This window comes from Crinia signifera, chromosome 2 (genome assembly GCF_055691185.1).
Source record: "Crinia signifera chromosome 2, ASM5569118v1, whole genome shotgun sequence".
Taxonomy (NCBI): Eukaryota; Metazoa; Chordata; class Amphibia; order Anura; family Myobatrachidae; genus Crinia; species Crinia signifera.
In genome coordinates, this window is record NC_139218.1 from 267,466,732 (window position 1) to 267,480,543 (window position 13,812).

General features: G+C 40.2%; 1 protein-coding gene across 3 annotated transcripts in view; it reads left to right on the forward strand.

Annotated features, from left to right (window-relative positions):
• Nucleotides 1–13,812, forward strand: part of LOC146057392 (gamma-aminobutyric acid receptor subunit gamma-3) — a 487,036-nt gene that overhangs the window by 225,673 nt on the left and 247,551 nt on the right. The window lies entirely within an intron of this gene.

Genomic DNA, 13,812 nt, shown 5'->3' on the forward strand with positions numbered 1-13,812 from the left:
ATATATATATACCTGCACTTTCAAGAGATATATTTCAGGTATACATCATATTCACAAGCCTGTTGGACGACCCAACAGCCGTTTCAACTGGCAGGATGCTAGTTTTCATCAGGGGTCCCAATAGGTTTGTGAATATGATATATATCTGAAATATATCTCTTCTACCTACAAAAAACTTGAGTGTTGGTTCTTTCCCTGCTAAGGGAGATAAGTGTTGTTATCTATTGGCTCTCTGGACCCTGCAGCGCAACATTGCATCAATGTGCAAGAGTTCCACCTTGTCTACCTTATAATATAAGTATGTATGTATATATATATATATATATATATATATATATATATATATGGCACTCAAACAGAGCCAAATGCAACTTGCCCCAATGCCCAATCAATGTTAAATGCAAAGAATCCAAGAATAATGGCACTCCACGGCCTTTAGTAAAATGTTCAATAATGATTATTGAGATATATATATATATATATATATATATATGTTCAATAATGATATAATTCTATAGCTATAAAATAAAGGTTTTACAAATATTAATACCATTGACTTCTACACTTTGAATATTACTCATATTACATTTTTTGCCACCATAGTTTATTTATTGTATATATTATATTTATGATTATAAGTTTGCCATTGTCTGCTGATATATCTGATTGCTAGGATTCACCCAAGTTCTTTGTGATATAACAAAGCAGTAACAATGACTTTTCCAAGCATTTAATCTATCGTCTAAAGTCCATTTTCATGTGCAACCTACAATAATTGTTTTTCTCTTTCCAGATACAAAAGATTCAACTTAGCGTTTACATTTTAAGTGTTCTCTTCCTCTAATTGCTGTATTTCTCTCTGCTTAATCATGGGTTGACTTAATTCTTATGCCATGAGTTTGTTAAATGTATAACATATCATTTTCAGATGCATTTGCTTGTCCTTAAATTGTAATAAATCATGCTCTATAATGAGCCATGGCCACCTGTCTTTTGTGAGGGAATAACCATCCATTACTATGTATAACCTATACTTATCCCTAAATAATATGGATAAAACCTGGCGAGTCCGTTCTTCCTCATATCACCATTCTGTCAGAGAGCATGCAGGCTTTGTTCTTGGTCTTTTCTATAAAATGAATAGAATAAACAAAACCATGCAGCTCCGTAGATTGAGGAGCATTCTATACACTATTAAGCACAATAAGGGGCAATCCTTTTTGAATAGCACAGACAGAAAGTTAAAAGCACAATTCCTTGCACATTATAAATGATTGAGAAGAAGATTAGGACATTTGGTTAGCTACTGACAAGACAGTACAGTGAGGCAGAATAAAGAGATTCTACTGAGGGACCTACTGTGGACTGATTAGCATGTAACATTATTAAGCATTAAAATGTAGATCATTTGTTTATTGAATCTTTTGCACATCAAGCAGAACAAATAAAAACAGCTGAGGAGTCAAATATGAAATAAAAGAACAAAGGAAGAACATTACTGGTGCAGTGAGTTACTACTATAACAAATAAAATGCAGAATAACTTCTTGGGTTATGACTCTATATATCTTGGCTATTGCTTTGGTAAACTGTTAGTTGTTATCTCCGTATAGAATAAAAGCAATCACATGGATCTCATCAGTCTTAGAAATAAGCAGAAAACCAAGACAGCCATTCATCTGTAGTATTGTAAAGGGAAATTTCATTTTTTTTTCTAAAGGATCCTCAAACCATTTCTGAAGTTTATCTTACATTGGAGAATGAATCATTGAATGCTGAAGTTGCTTGTGTGAACTCATGGAACAGCAAAGATAGGCAATGACGTCTCTAGTTCCAGAAGAGGCACTTTGCCCAAACTTTTAAATCCAGAGATTGATGAAATTTGGGACAAGAGGTCATGGAGGGTGTATACATTGTTATATCAACTTTATATTAATCCCGTTTTAGTTATTTGAACATTTAGGAGCAGGAGATCTCTTTAGTTTAATGTTAAGGGTCCTACATACGTACCAATGAGCGTTCTGAGCAATGCTAGATTTCTCAGAACACAGATCTCTAGATCTCTGAATCGCTCAGCACACAGCACTGCACAGCAATGTGCCGGTGAGTAAATTTGTCAGGGCCAGTGGTCTTTGTGATGTATTCTAGTGGTATTGAAATAATGTGAAGAGTGGTAAATATAAATTTTCACATTATTTAAGTGAATAAAATCTATGGTACTCTTTACCTAGAAGGGCGCCCGTCGTGGTGATCGCGGGTACATTTATGTGTGGCCGCGACGCGACCGACGCGATGCCCGCGATTTCCCATTGAAACCCATGTTAAACATGGAAATCTTGTCGGTCGCGTCGCGGCCGGCCATAAATGTACCCGCGATGCCCGCGACGCGATGCTCCCGATTTGCCATAGGAATCAATGTTAAAAGGCCCGATGGACACGATTTTACTGTTAAATGGCTCAATGGACCCGATTTGGCCATAGGAATCAATGTTAAATGGGCCACAGAGCCCAAATAAGCACAATTAACCCTTAAATGTCCCCCCAAATTTTTAACGCCACCCCACGATCGACGCCAACCCGAAGCGTGGCTAGCGCAGCGAGCCCGCGAGGGGTGGCGGTACGCGTCCTCCGACCTTTTCATGCCCTACTATCCACTAGGGCGTGGAGTGAGAATAGAATAGTGTGGCGAGCGCAGCGAGCCACTGAGCCCGAAGCGTGGCGAGCGCAGCGAGCCCCGCGAGGGGACGCGGATACCTTCACAGTTATACGCGTCCCCTCGCGGGCTTCACAGGTGTCCGTGGCGACGCGGACACCTGTGAAGGTATCCGCGTCCCCTCGCGGGGCTCGCTGCGCTAGCCACGCTTCGGGCTCGGTGGCTCGCTGCGCTCGCCACACTATTCTATTCTCACTCCACGCCCTAGTGGATAGTAGGGCATGAAAAGGTCGGAGGACGCGTACCGCCGCCCCTCGCGGGCTCGCTGCGCTCGCCACGCTTCGGGTTGGCGTGGATCGTGGGGTGGCGTTAAAAGTTTGGGGGGACATTTAAGGGTTAATTGTGCCTATTTGGGCTCTGTGGCCCATTTAACATTGATTCCTATGGCCAAATCGCGGGCATTGAGGCATTTTACATGAAAATCGCGCTCAATCAGCCTTTTTAACATTGTTCCCTATGGGAAAATCGCGGTCATCGCGGGTAGCAGATTTTTATGTACCCGCGATTTACCCGCGATGCCCGCGATGCCCGCGATGACCGCGATTTTTACCCCCGACGCCCGCGATTTCAATCGCTGGCGCCCATCTAGGTAAAGAGTACCAAATCTATAAATATGCCTCTTAATATTAGTGCACTAACTCAAACTAGATAACCATAATTCACCAAAGGGTTCAATAATCAGACTCTCTTTGTTTGTTTATGATTGACAGAGAACAAAGTATATCATCAGTAACATCAATGCTGGATGCTTAAACATATAAAAAAACACATACTTTCCATGACTATTTTAATTCATACATGTACTGACACAATGTAGAGGGAAAAAAATATTGGGAACAAGCAAAACATTTTTTCAAGATCTCTATAAAGAGAGCCAGTGTTCTCTGCTTCTCCCACCATTTCCCATGTCCAAAGATTTATATTATTGGTTTAGTTGCATGGATTATCTAATGAAATATATTAAAAGTAGCAAGATGACCTGCACTCCACTCTATTATGAAATGCCATGGTGTAGTATCTGGAGCTCTTAAATCAGACCCTTAAGTAAGAAAATAAAACAGATGAAAGGGACCCCACGGACTGGCCAGCCAACATGCACTGAAATGTTGTTAACAGTTCCAGTTGTTATGAGTGTATTTAGTTAAGAGTACCACAACTGTATAAAGTAGCAGCAAAATAGAACATTTAAAGAAAAATGTAAAGGTCTGGCTAAGTTGCAGAGTCAATGGCATGACAAATCAAGTGATATTGAAAGATGTATGTGGACACATCTGTATAGATATGAATTGAGATAAAACCTATTATTCTCTAAAGCGACTCTCCAGTCTACTGGATGATTTATGGTCACAAACTTGTCACAGTAAGCTTTAATAGTTATATCCACAGTTGTCACAGTAAGCTTTAATAGTTATATAGTTATTTTCCCAATATTTGCTAGAGTGTTTCATTATGACATGCACTATTTCTAGTAGACTTATAATGTAATAAAACATAAAACCATCTTCAATGCATTTATCAGATAATTAATTTTCCCTCCTCCTTCAATATGGAGATTCCAGCTATCATCCAAGTGCACAGTTCACATGTTTTAGTTCTGATGAAACCCCTACAAAACACTATGCATAAGGGTGTTAGCTAGTCTTTGCTACCAATAGTCAATTCAGGAATAATATTTTTACAATGGGCTGTAGTCAGATGACATGATGAAGCTTAGTGATTGGTTTATTTACATGGGTTCTGGACGACTCACCGACAGTCGGGATTCCGACAGTCATTACTCCGATGTCGGAATCACGACTGCTCCCTCATGGGGTTCAACAAACCCCATAGAGGGAGAATAAAATAGGTGGCGAGCTCAGCTCGCCACTGTGCCCGCAGCACGGTGAGCGAAGCGAGCCTGCAAGGGGCTTCATTGCACCCCCCCCTGCTGTGCAGTCGGGATTCCGACGTCGGGCTAATGACTTTCGGAATCCCGACTGTCGGTGTGTTATACCACACACTATTTCCATTATATGCAGTGTAATTTCACTGATTATTCATAAAGCATTATTGGATGTTTTTGTTAAATCATAGAATTTGCAAATTAATTAGCTACTATCTTTATTTATAAGTAAAAAAAATATATTGTAAGATTAACTCAAAGACACAAACATCAACTGTGAATTAGCATTTTTGTTATGCTTAATGGAGTCATTTAATTATATTAATTAAACTGTATCTGCATGCTGTTAATGTTGTTTATTTTGTTTGTTTTGTTGGAAATAATGTTGTAGAGAAGATAGCCTTTTTAAACACACCAACAGTTGAACCTTGTTTAAAATGAGTACATACAATATATATATATGTAGCAAATAAATTAATTGAAAATGATAATTATTGATTAAGTATACATGTTGTATTCTTTAAATTGATTGTTTCAAGTTTTGCAATGGCAATATTTATTTGATTCTATGCTTAATTGTGTCCTGGGAAGGGAAATCTATTATGTATTATACTGAGTTATTGTACATTTGCAGAAGCAGAATCTTGGATCATATGAATAAATGTGTTTTTCAAACTTATCTTTATTATTGCTAAATTCCACTGAGCATTAGAATGTAGAAGTACAAATTAAGCTTTTTGAGCTATAACCTTGCCCTTTTGAAATCTACATAATGCTCAGTTTTTATTTCACTTGAAATGCTCATATTATCAAGATTATTGGTGACAGTTTACAGCTCCTTTGGAAGTGGTTGCTTTCAATCAGTCAAAAGGGCAAATTCATTTTATTTAATGTGCTTAAACATTTTTCAATTATTTTGCTTAAATAAAGATACTACATTATATCAATTTTTACATTATTCTTCAAATGACTTGCGAATGTATAGAAGAGGTTATTTTATTTGTCTAGCTGGTCATAATTAGGGATGCCAATACCAGGGCATTTTTTCAAGCCCAAGAATCGGGATTGAAAAATCCTCAATCCTGGGATTCTCAGGATCCTGGGATTGGCCTCCCTAATAAAAAAAAAAAACATGCCCCACCACCACCGGCTGCCCCGCATATTTACTTACATGGGCGGTGCAGCCGGGAGCAGGACAGGCTGGAGCGGGGCAGGTGTATATGGCGCAGTGAAGCGGGGGTGCCCAGTGTCATCAGAAGTGACCAACCAGAGCCACATGGTGGGGTGAGAACATCTGGGCTGCATCTGAGCAGGTGCTCAGATGCTGCCCGGCATTAGACTGAGAAGGTGCAGACTAATCCTGATATCCCGGGATTGGAAAATCCAATCGTGGGATTGATATCCCTGCAATTTTAGGGCCATATCCCGGGATCCTGCCACCCTAGTCATAAAAAAATTCTGAAAATGGAGTGGTTGAACTGTGCTTTCTAATTATTTTTGGGTGACATGGAAGAATTTGAGATTAAACAATGGTAAGATAAGACATTATTTCTAAATCAAAATCATCAAAAATTATAACATACTGTACAATAGACAAAAGTGACCAGTCAACAAAATCTTATATTAATGCCACAAAACAGGGCATACAAATATGAACAGTTCATATACTGTACATTAAAATAAGTTTTGGTTGGGACTGACTATCCCCCCTGTTGAGAAGCAGCTAAACAAAAGAATTACAACTACTGTCAAGCGCCTGAATTCTCCTAGGGATTATTTCCTTGGAAAATGTCTTTCTCTGTAACTTGAGTGTAAGAAATGGCTTACAGTATGTAAGGAGCTTGTTGTATTGTAATCCACAGCCTGGGCAAAATACGGTTGCTGAATGTATCAGCATGTTACCTAAAGCAGGTATGGGAGATATCCAATCCGTGAGAGGTCGGGTGTAGTGAGCAAGTGCTGTATGAATAGTGCAGTGGGCTGGTGAGGTTGCCAAATCTCTCCTTAATGCAACTCACAGAATACTCTCAGCTGGCAATAAATGCTATAGTAACAGTAATCGTGACAAAAAGGTAGTATATCGTGTCCGTCCTCCTGGCTTCAAACGCGTTTCGTCCCTGGTGTGGACTTTATCACCTGCCACGCTCTTCATACAGATTGATGATTTTGGGCTATAAACTGAAATGTTGTTTAAAAAGAAAAAAGAACAACCCATATTTGGGATATCTGAAAAGTTAAGGTTAAGAACATATTTTCAGAGACCACCTGAATAATGGAGATATCTTTCATTTTTATTTTTCCTGAAGAACATTTACCATATTCATTTATTTCATTCTCTAACGGTTCATCATCCACATGTACTAAGTTAATGTAGCACTGGATATGTTCACAGTTGGTGTATAGAGAATAAATGTGCAGATCCCACAAGCAATTACATGCAATTCATATGTATGTTAAGTGAGTGAAGCTTTATTTTTTGTCTCATTTATATTGAATTTCCATACATTTTTAGAAAGGTTAGTCTGTTGTTCATAAGTTGAAGCCAGAAATATATATATATATATGCTCTACTGTTCAAAATGAGTGATAATGTTGCTGCTGATATATTTGTTTAATAGTTATTTTAAATTTGACCTAAATCATTAAATACAAAATAACAGATTAGCTATGATTTTTCCTGCAACACCCTCTGTTGAGAACTTTTACGAAGAAGCATATACAGAAAACCATTCTAACAATAATAATCCTACAGTCAACACTTTAGCTGTTGGCAACAATATGTAGATGACCTGTTTGTGAATACAACTGTTTTTTTTCAATGAGCTTCATGATTTCCATAAATATTGAATTGACGTTTTTTACATTTACATTTCTATCACAGTCTACATTGAAAACCAAGAGCTCATAACATATTTTGCATTTCTTTTCTAGTACTGAAGGGAAAAGAAAATATATTTCCTTTGTATCACAGTCTACACTGAAAACCAAGAGCTCATAACATATCTTACGCTACAAATTTGCACTATACAGAAGATCATCAGTATGGGTTTTAAAGTGTGCTGACCAGATCACCTAAGTACATTGATGCCAAGACATTTTGATGATAAATTATTACAATGTTTACAATATATTTTACAGGTACATATGCCAGGAAAACACGTATTTTTTTAAATAAATTTTCATCAGGTAAAAAAATGTGTTTTTTTTTCTTTACCTTTTATTAGTAATCCACTGAACTTCTTGCCTCATTGACTCCTAATTGGAACATACACAGGATGTAAATAACATTTTCACATTGAAAATACATTGAAGTTAGCATTAATATGAAAATAATAATAATGAGTTTTTTTTGCAAAGTAAAAGTAAACATTTTAATAGTAGTCAGACAGCCCAGTAATACCAATGGTAACATATTTTACTGGGCATCAACTGTGGAGCAGTGGTTTCCTAATATGGTACCCAAGACAGACCAGGATAATATAATTAAACTGACTGAGGTAGTAATTAAGTCAACTGTGCCTAAGCATGGATATCTGTAAAAACCTGGATTGTTGGGGTGCCTTGGGGACTTCATTTGGTAACCAGTGTTGTAAAGGAAGATATTGTGCTGCGGAAACTGATTCTGTTCAAGTAATTGATTTGGTGCAATCAGGGCCACCATCAGATGCATGGAGGGTTCCTCTGTAAGTGGCCCAAAATATCTATTCAGTGTGACTTCCACAAATTAAGGCTCTGCCTCAAAGTGGGGAGAGGGCATTCCTGCTAGCCATGCTGTATAACAGTTTTAGAATGCAATTGGCTGGAGGGAGGATGGTGGGGTGGTTCCATTCATAGGGGTACATTTACTGAGATGGGATTTCAGATCAGATGTTGCTCTGGGCAACCAATTAGAATCTGTTTCTTATTTATTTAGCACCTTCTAGAGGATAATAGATGGAATCTGATTGGTTTCCCATAGCAAAATCCCATCTGAAATAGAACTCCCATCTTTGCAAATTTCCCCCATACTGTCTGTGACTGAGAGGAGACAAGGAGACACAGTGGTGCCAATTTGCTCATTTACATTGTATGCTTGTTTTAACTAGTGACAAATCATATGCCTGTAGTAAATTGCTGTTATACTTTTGCAATCTATCAGTTGGTTCCTTATTAAGATAAGACCTCTGCAACAGTACCTGGGTTAAACACATAAAATCGTGTTTCACACTTTAAAGGCACATGTGAACTCAAATAGTCATTCACACTTGAAAAATTATTAAAAAATAAAATTTTCTAATCGAAATGGCTGTGCCCCAGATGAATAACAACTTGGCTGCCTTTCCTTTCTCTGGAGAACTGTATCACTTTGGCAAGAACTAAGCCATTATAATAATCATTTCAATTTGAATGCATCTATAATTTTACTGCCAAATGATACCAGTAGAGCATTAAAATATTAAATAAAAAAATGTGTGCTGTTAATAACTATTTTATAGAGTTTTCATACCTAACTGGGGTATATAACATTTCTATTGGGAAACTTGTCTCAGTTACATTAAAGCAGTTTACTGTAAATCTGGGTTCCTACAACAGAAATGTAATTTGTATTTGATGTGCTAAAGAGATTCTTTTTAGAACTTGCGTAGTTCCATGGCGGCAGGCTATGCTACATTTTCAGCATAGGCTAAGCTACATTGTCAGCATAGTCAGCATAGTGCCCCCGTCAGGCAGCGTAGGCACTGTACTGTCCCCGGGAGCTGCAGCTCTGTCCCCGGCATCCCTGGCAAGCCTATTGAGCGCCATTTACACAGCGCCGGTAATGGCCAGATCCCCTGCACTGGCGGACGTCGGCGGAGAGGGGATCAAGCGGGCGCTGGTGGAGAGGCGCTCCATCTGTCTGAGACGCACAAGAGTCTCAGATGCTTTTGCGTCTCAGTAGTTCATGTGGCAGGGTATGGCAACCCTGCCTGTGTCCGCTTCAGGGAGACAGACAGGGTTAGGGGTTCAGTAGTGCGTGCATCTCCTGCACAAACGGGGGTGCAGTGCACAAGTGCTTCTCATGCACTATAAAGGACGCATTTGCCAGTTCTCCATGTTACATACTGGCAAATGCCTCCATTTCAAACCCCCACTTTCCACGTCTGCCCGAAGCATGGCGAGCATAGCGTGCCCCACGAGGTAATGCGGTACGCATCCTACCGACCAGTTCAGACCCCCATTCTCCACGTCAGTATGGAGTTGATTTTATAAAGTGTAGCGAGTGCAGCGAGCCACCGAGCCCGAAGTGTGGCATGCGCAGCGAGCCCTGCGACGCGGATTACTTGACGTGTATTCCTTGCCCCCTCGCGGGGCTCGCTGCGCTTGCCACACTTCTGGTTCGCTGTGCTCGCCACACTTTATAAAATCTACTCCACGCCGACATGGATAGTGGGGATATGAACAGGTCGTGGATAGTGGATGAGCAGATGTGGATAGTGGGGGTGTTTCAGAAACACATTCACACCTGTCATGTCAGGCAGGTTAAAATGGTCAATGGTTCCCACACAATGTAATAAGCACTGACTGACTACGCTAACGACGTAAGCTCCGGCTAGCCGCGAACGGACAGGAACACAACGCTGATACTGACAAGGACGCCTGACTGACTACGCTAACTGCATAAGCTCCAGCTAGCTGTGAACGGGCGGGAACACTATGCCGATACTGACAGGGACGCTGACTACACTAACTACGCTGGCCGCAGGAACACTTTGCTGATTCTGACACAGACGCTCTGCTGACCACGTGAAACTACACAAGTACCTTCTTTTTTTTAAGACAATTTACATCAACAATAGATACATGTTTGTACAACTTACAATATAAATAGATGATACAATAAAAATGAAATATAATACAAAATAAATAAATAAGAATCTAAATATAACAAATCCACTCAGTTTTTTATTATTAACAATAAAAATGTAACAAAAGAAAGAGGGGGAAAAAATAGAGTTATGCGTGCAAGGGGTCTGTTCAAACCAAGACCAAGCTTTTGCTGGAGGAGCAATAAGGGACCCACAGTAGTAAGGAGACTTACAGATGTGTCCACATACATCTAGCCTAATTGCACATTAAACATCCCTTTTATTCATGCAGTGACATTTTTTCCATTACAATGTGTTTTATCTGCACAGCAGTTCAAATAGGACAAAAAAGTAGCTTCTGTTGATTGAAATGATATGCATCATGCCTCTTTTCTGTATGCATAAGAAATGCTAAGTTTCAGGGGGATTATCAATCCTTCTGCAGCCATTCCCGATGGGGGAGATGGCTGCGGGGCCCTATTCAATGCTGTCTTCCCCATCATCATTGAACAGGGGATCTTGGCAAAACGAGCCCGACTTCAGAAGCAGTCAAGCTCATTCTGCCAAGAATGGCTGGGAATATACGAGCTCCCGGCCACAGTTTGCCAATTCCTGGTTGCTTCTCGCGGCCATGACCCCTTCTCAACCCGCGGCAGGCAGGTCATTGAATCCCCTCTGCAAATTTTTGGTCAAACACGTTGAGAACGGGACAGGGTCATGCCTGTCGGGCCAGCCCAACAGTCATGGCACAACATTGAATATCCCCCTCAGTGTTTATAAGTCAATCACTGTAACATACCATCTCATATGCAGATACACCTGCAGTTGCACACAGAATATAGGCATATACTCATTATCAGAGCCCAGAGATTCATGTGAAAGGGCAAGGGGACAGAACCTTCTGGTGCATCTATAATTGCAAAAGGAGCTGTCAAGAAGCCATTGCCAGCAATAGATCAAATTGAGGTATAAAGCAAAGGACCCTTTTTGAAAAGCTCCCACTGAAGTCCAGTGTAGTTAACATTTTTCATGAAGGTCCAACCAATTTGTCAAGAGAAGTGAATAATTTATGCATATTTTATGTGTTGGATACAAAAATGAGGTCAATGTTATGGCGTGTAGGTCTGATGTCCAGCAATGAAGCATACATGGTCCAGATGAAGTATTGTTGTAATGATTTAATTTGTCACTATTTATCTATAAGATTGGGCAGTAGCTAAATGATTATAAGGGAGCTCTTCCTGGTGTATGTAGAACTATGATATTTGTTTCGTTAATAGCTCAATCTAAATCTGCACTATCTAAAACACTTTAAAAATTCAAGGTTGCCAAAAGTCTGGGCATGAGGAACAAATAGAATATTTTATAGCATTTGCCAATAAATTCATCCAGACAGAGGCCCTTATTCTGGTTCGGACGGTACGGCCCGCGTGCGGCCGTACCGCCGATGTTTTTATTCTGCACATGCGCAGAGGTCAATCTGCGCATGTGCAGCCCCCTTCGCCGCAGACGTATTTCGTCCGCCGCAAAGGGGGCGTATAGGGGCGTGAGGGGCTTCATACCCTCATTTCCCTATGTGTACGCCCCGCGTTTCATGGGCGTTCCCATGCAAACGCGGGGCGTATGCATGGTAATGAGGGTATGACGCAACTCATGGGGGCGGAAAGCTGACATCGCCGGATGTCAGCTCTCAGCCCCCATACAAGCTAGCACACGGACGATTGTCCGTGTGGTCTTAGCTTGCGGGAGCTGCTGGGGCGTGCGGACCTGCCTTCGATGGTCGACGACCATCGAATGCAGGGGGCAGCTCCCACCATGGTGGAGGCGTACGCCTCCACCATTTTTATGCGGATCGCCAGCCGTCCGTGTACGGACGGCCGTGGCGATCCGTCTCGTGGGCGGGGATTGGTTTGTGCGGCCGGAGCACCGTGTGCGGCTCCGGCCGCACCAACCAGAATAAGGGCCAAAGTGCTTTAGAGGCTTATGCAGCTTTAATAGCAAGGGTGAATTTTTTAAAGGAAATATAACTGTTATAAGTTTCTATTTGTGTTGGAGATAAATGGGAAAGATTACATGATTTCAACTGAAGTTCAATGGGGAAGAATTTTCATATTTGTCCTGATTCTGAGATGGAAGTAAAGCTAAACAGAGTAAGTTGCCTTGTACCTTGGTTAAACCATGTTGGACTGCCAGTTAGGCTGATTTAAAATGTGCAGAGAAATTTTGATTTGAGATGGGTGGGTCCAAACTCAAATCTAAATGGCAAAATAAATTTTAACTCATATCGTGTTCTCACTGCCAGTGAGAAATACACGGCTTTTCCCCGGCATTAAAATGCACGCCCATTCTCACTGCAAGGCAAATTCCCGGTAATTTGCCTTTTAACACAGGTTTTTCTGCAGTGTGAACGGGTCAACCCATGTCTGCCTACCCGGATCTCAAACACGGGTAAAAAGAAGGGTTTTACCCGTGTATGAGATCCGGGTATGTGACCCGTTCACACTGCAGAAAAACCTGTGTTAAGAGGCAATTTCCCGGGTCAACATGCTAGACCAGGGAATTTGAATGCAGTGAGAAAGGGGTATCAGTGTGCATGGAAAAGCAGACAGTATTTACCATGCATGCAAAAACATTTTTAAACATTTTTTTTGCACCCTTTGCATTGTAAAATGTTTGGCAAATGTAATAGCCTTGAGTTGGCTGCCATGTGGGATGCCAGCCGAACTTGGAGGTTTTTTAAAAGGAGTAAACTTTTGCCTTGTAAACGATTACCCTTTAAAAAACCCTAGTGTTTGGACAGCATCCCCCACAGCTGCCAAACTCATAAGGTATTACATTTAGCCATCTAAGTCACTGTGCACAGTTGCCTGCTTTTTTTTATTCCCAAAACTGAATCGTGCCCTTTATTTCTAATATGATTTTTAAAAATAAAACTTTAATCTCTTAACCCTTTAAAGGGAATATTAAGAGCAAAATGCACTAAACATTGATACTTGTATCCTGCAGAGATAAAGAAATTCATTTTAAAAGAACAGCTGCACTAAAAATTCATAAACGCACACATACAGTCCATACATACCTATAAAAAAGTTCTGCTGGAGACAGCATTGAAATGTAATCTCTTTTGGTGATTTAATGCATGAGCAAAGTGTAATGTAATTGCTTAAACTGGATCATCATAATTAAAATAGGGAGCATAGTTCAAGCCACAATCAAGCAGATGTTAACAACAATAGTAGATATCAGCAAAGTTTTGGAAAACTGATTGCAAATACTTGTGTGGAAAGAGTTGTTAATCTTATCATGATTTGCAATCTGCTATTTGCATTCATATTGCTCTAAAATTATTTTTTAAATTTCACTTTTTTTTTAATTTACATATCACAGATGCTG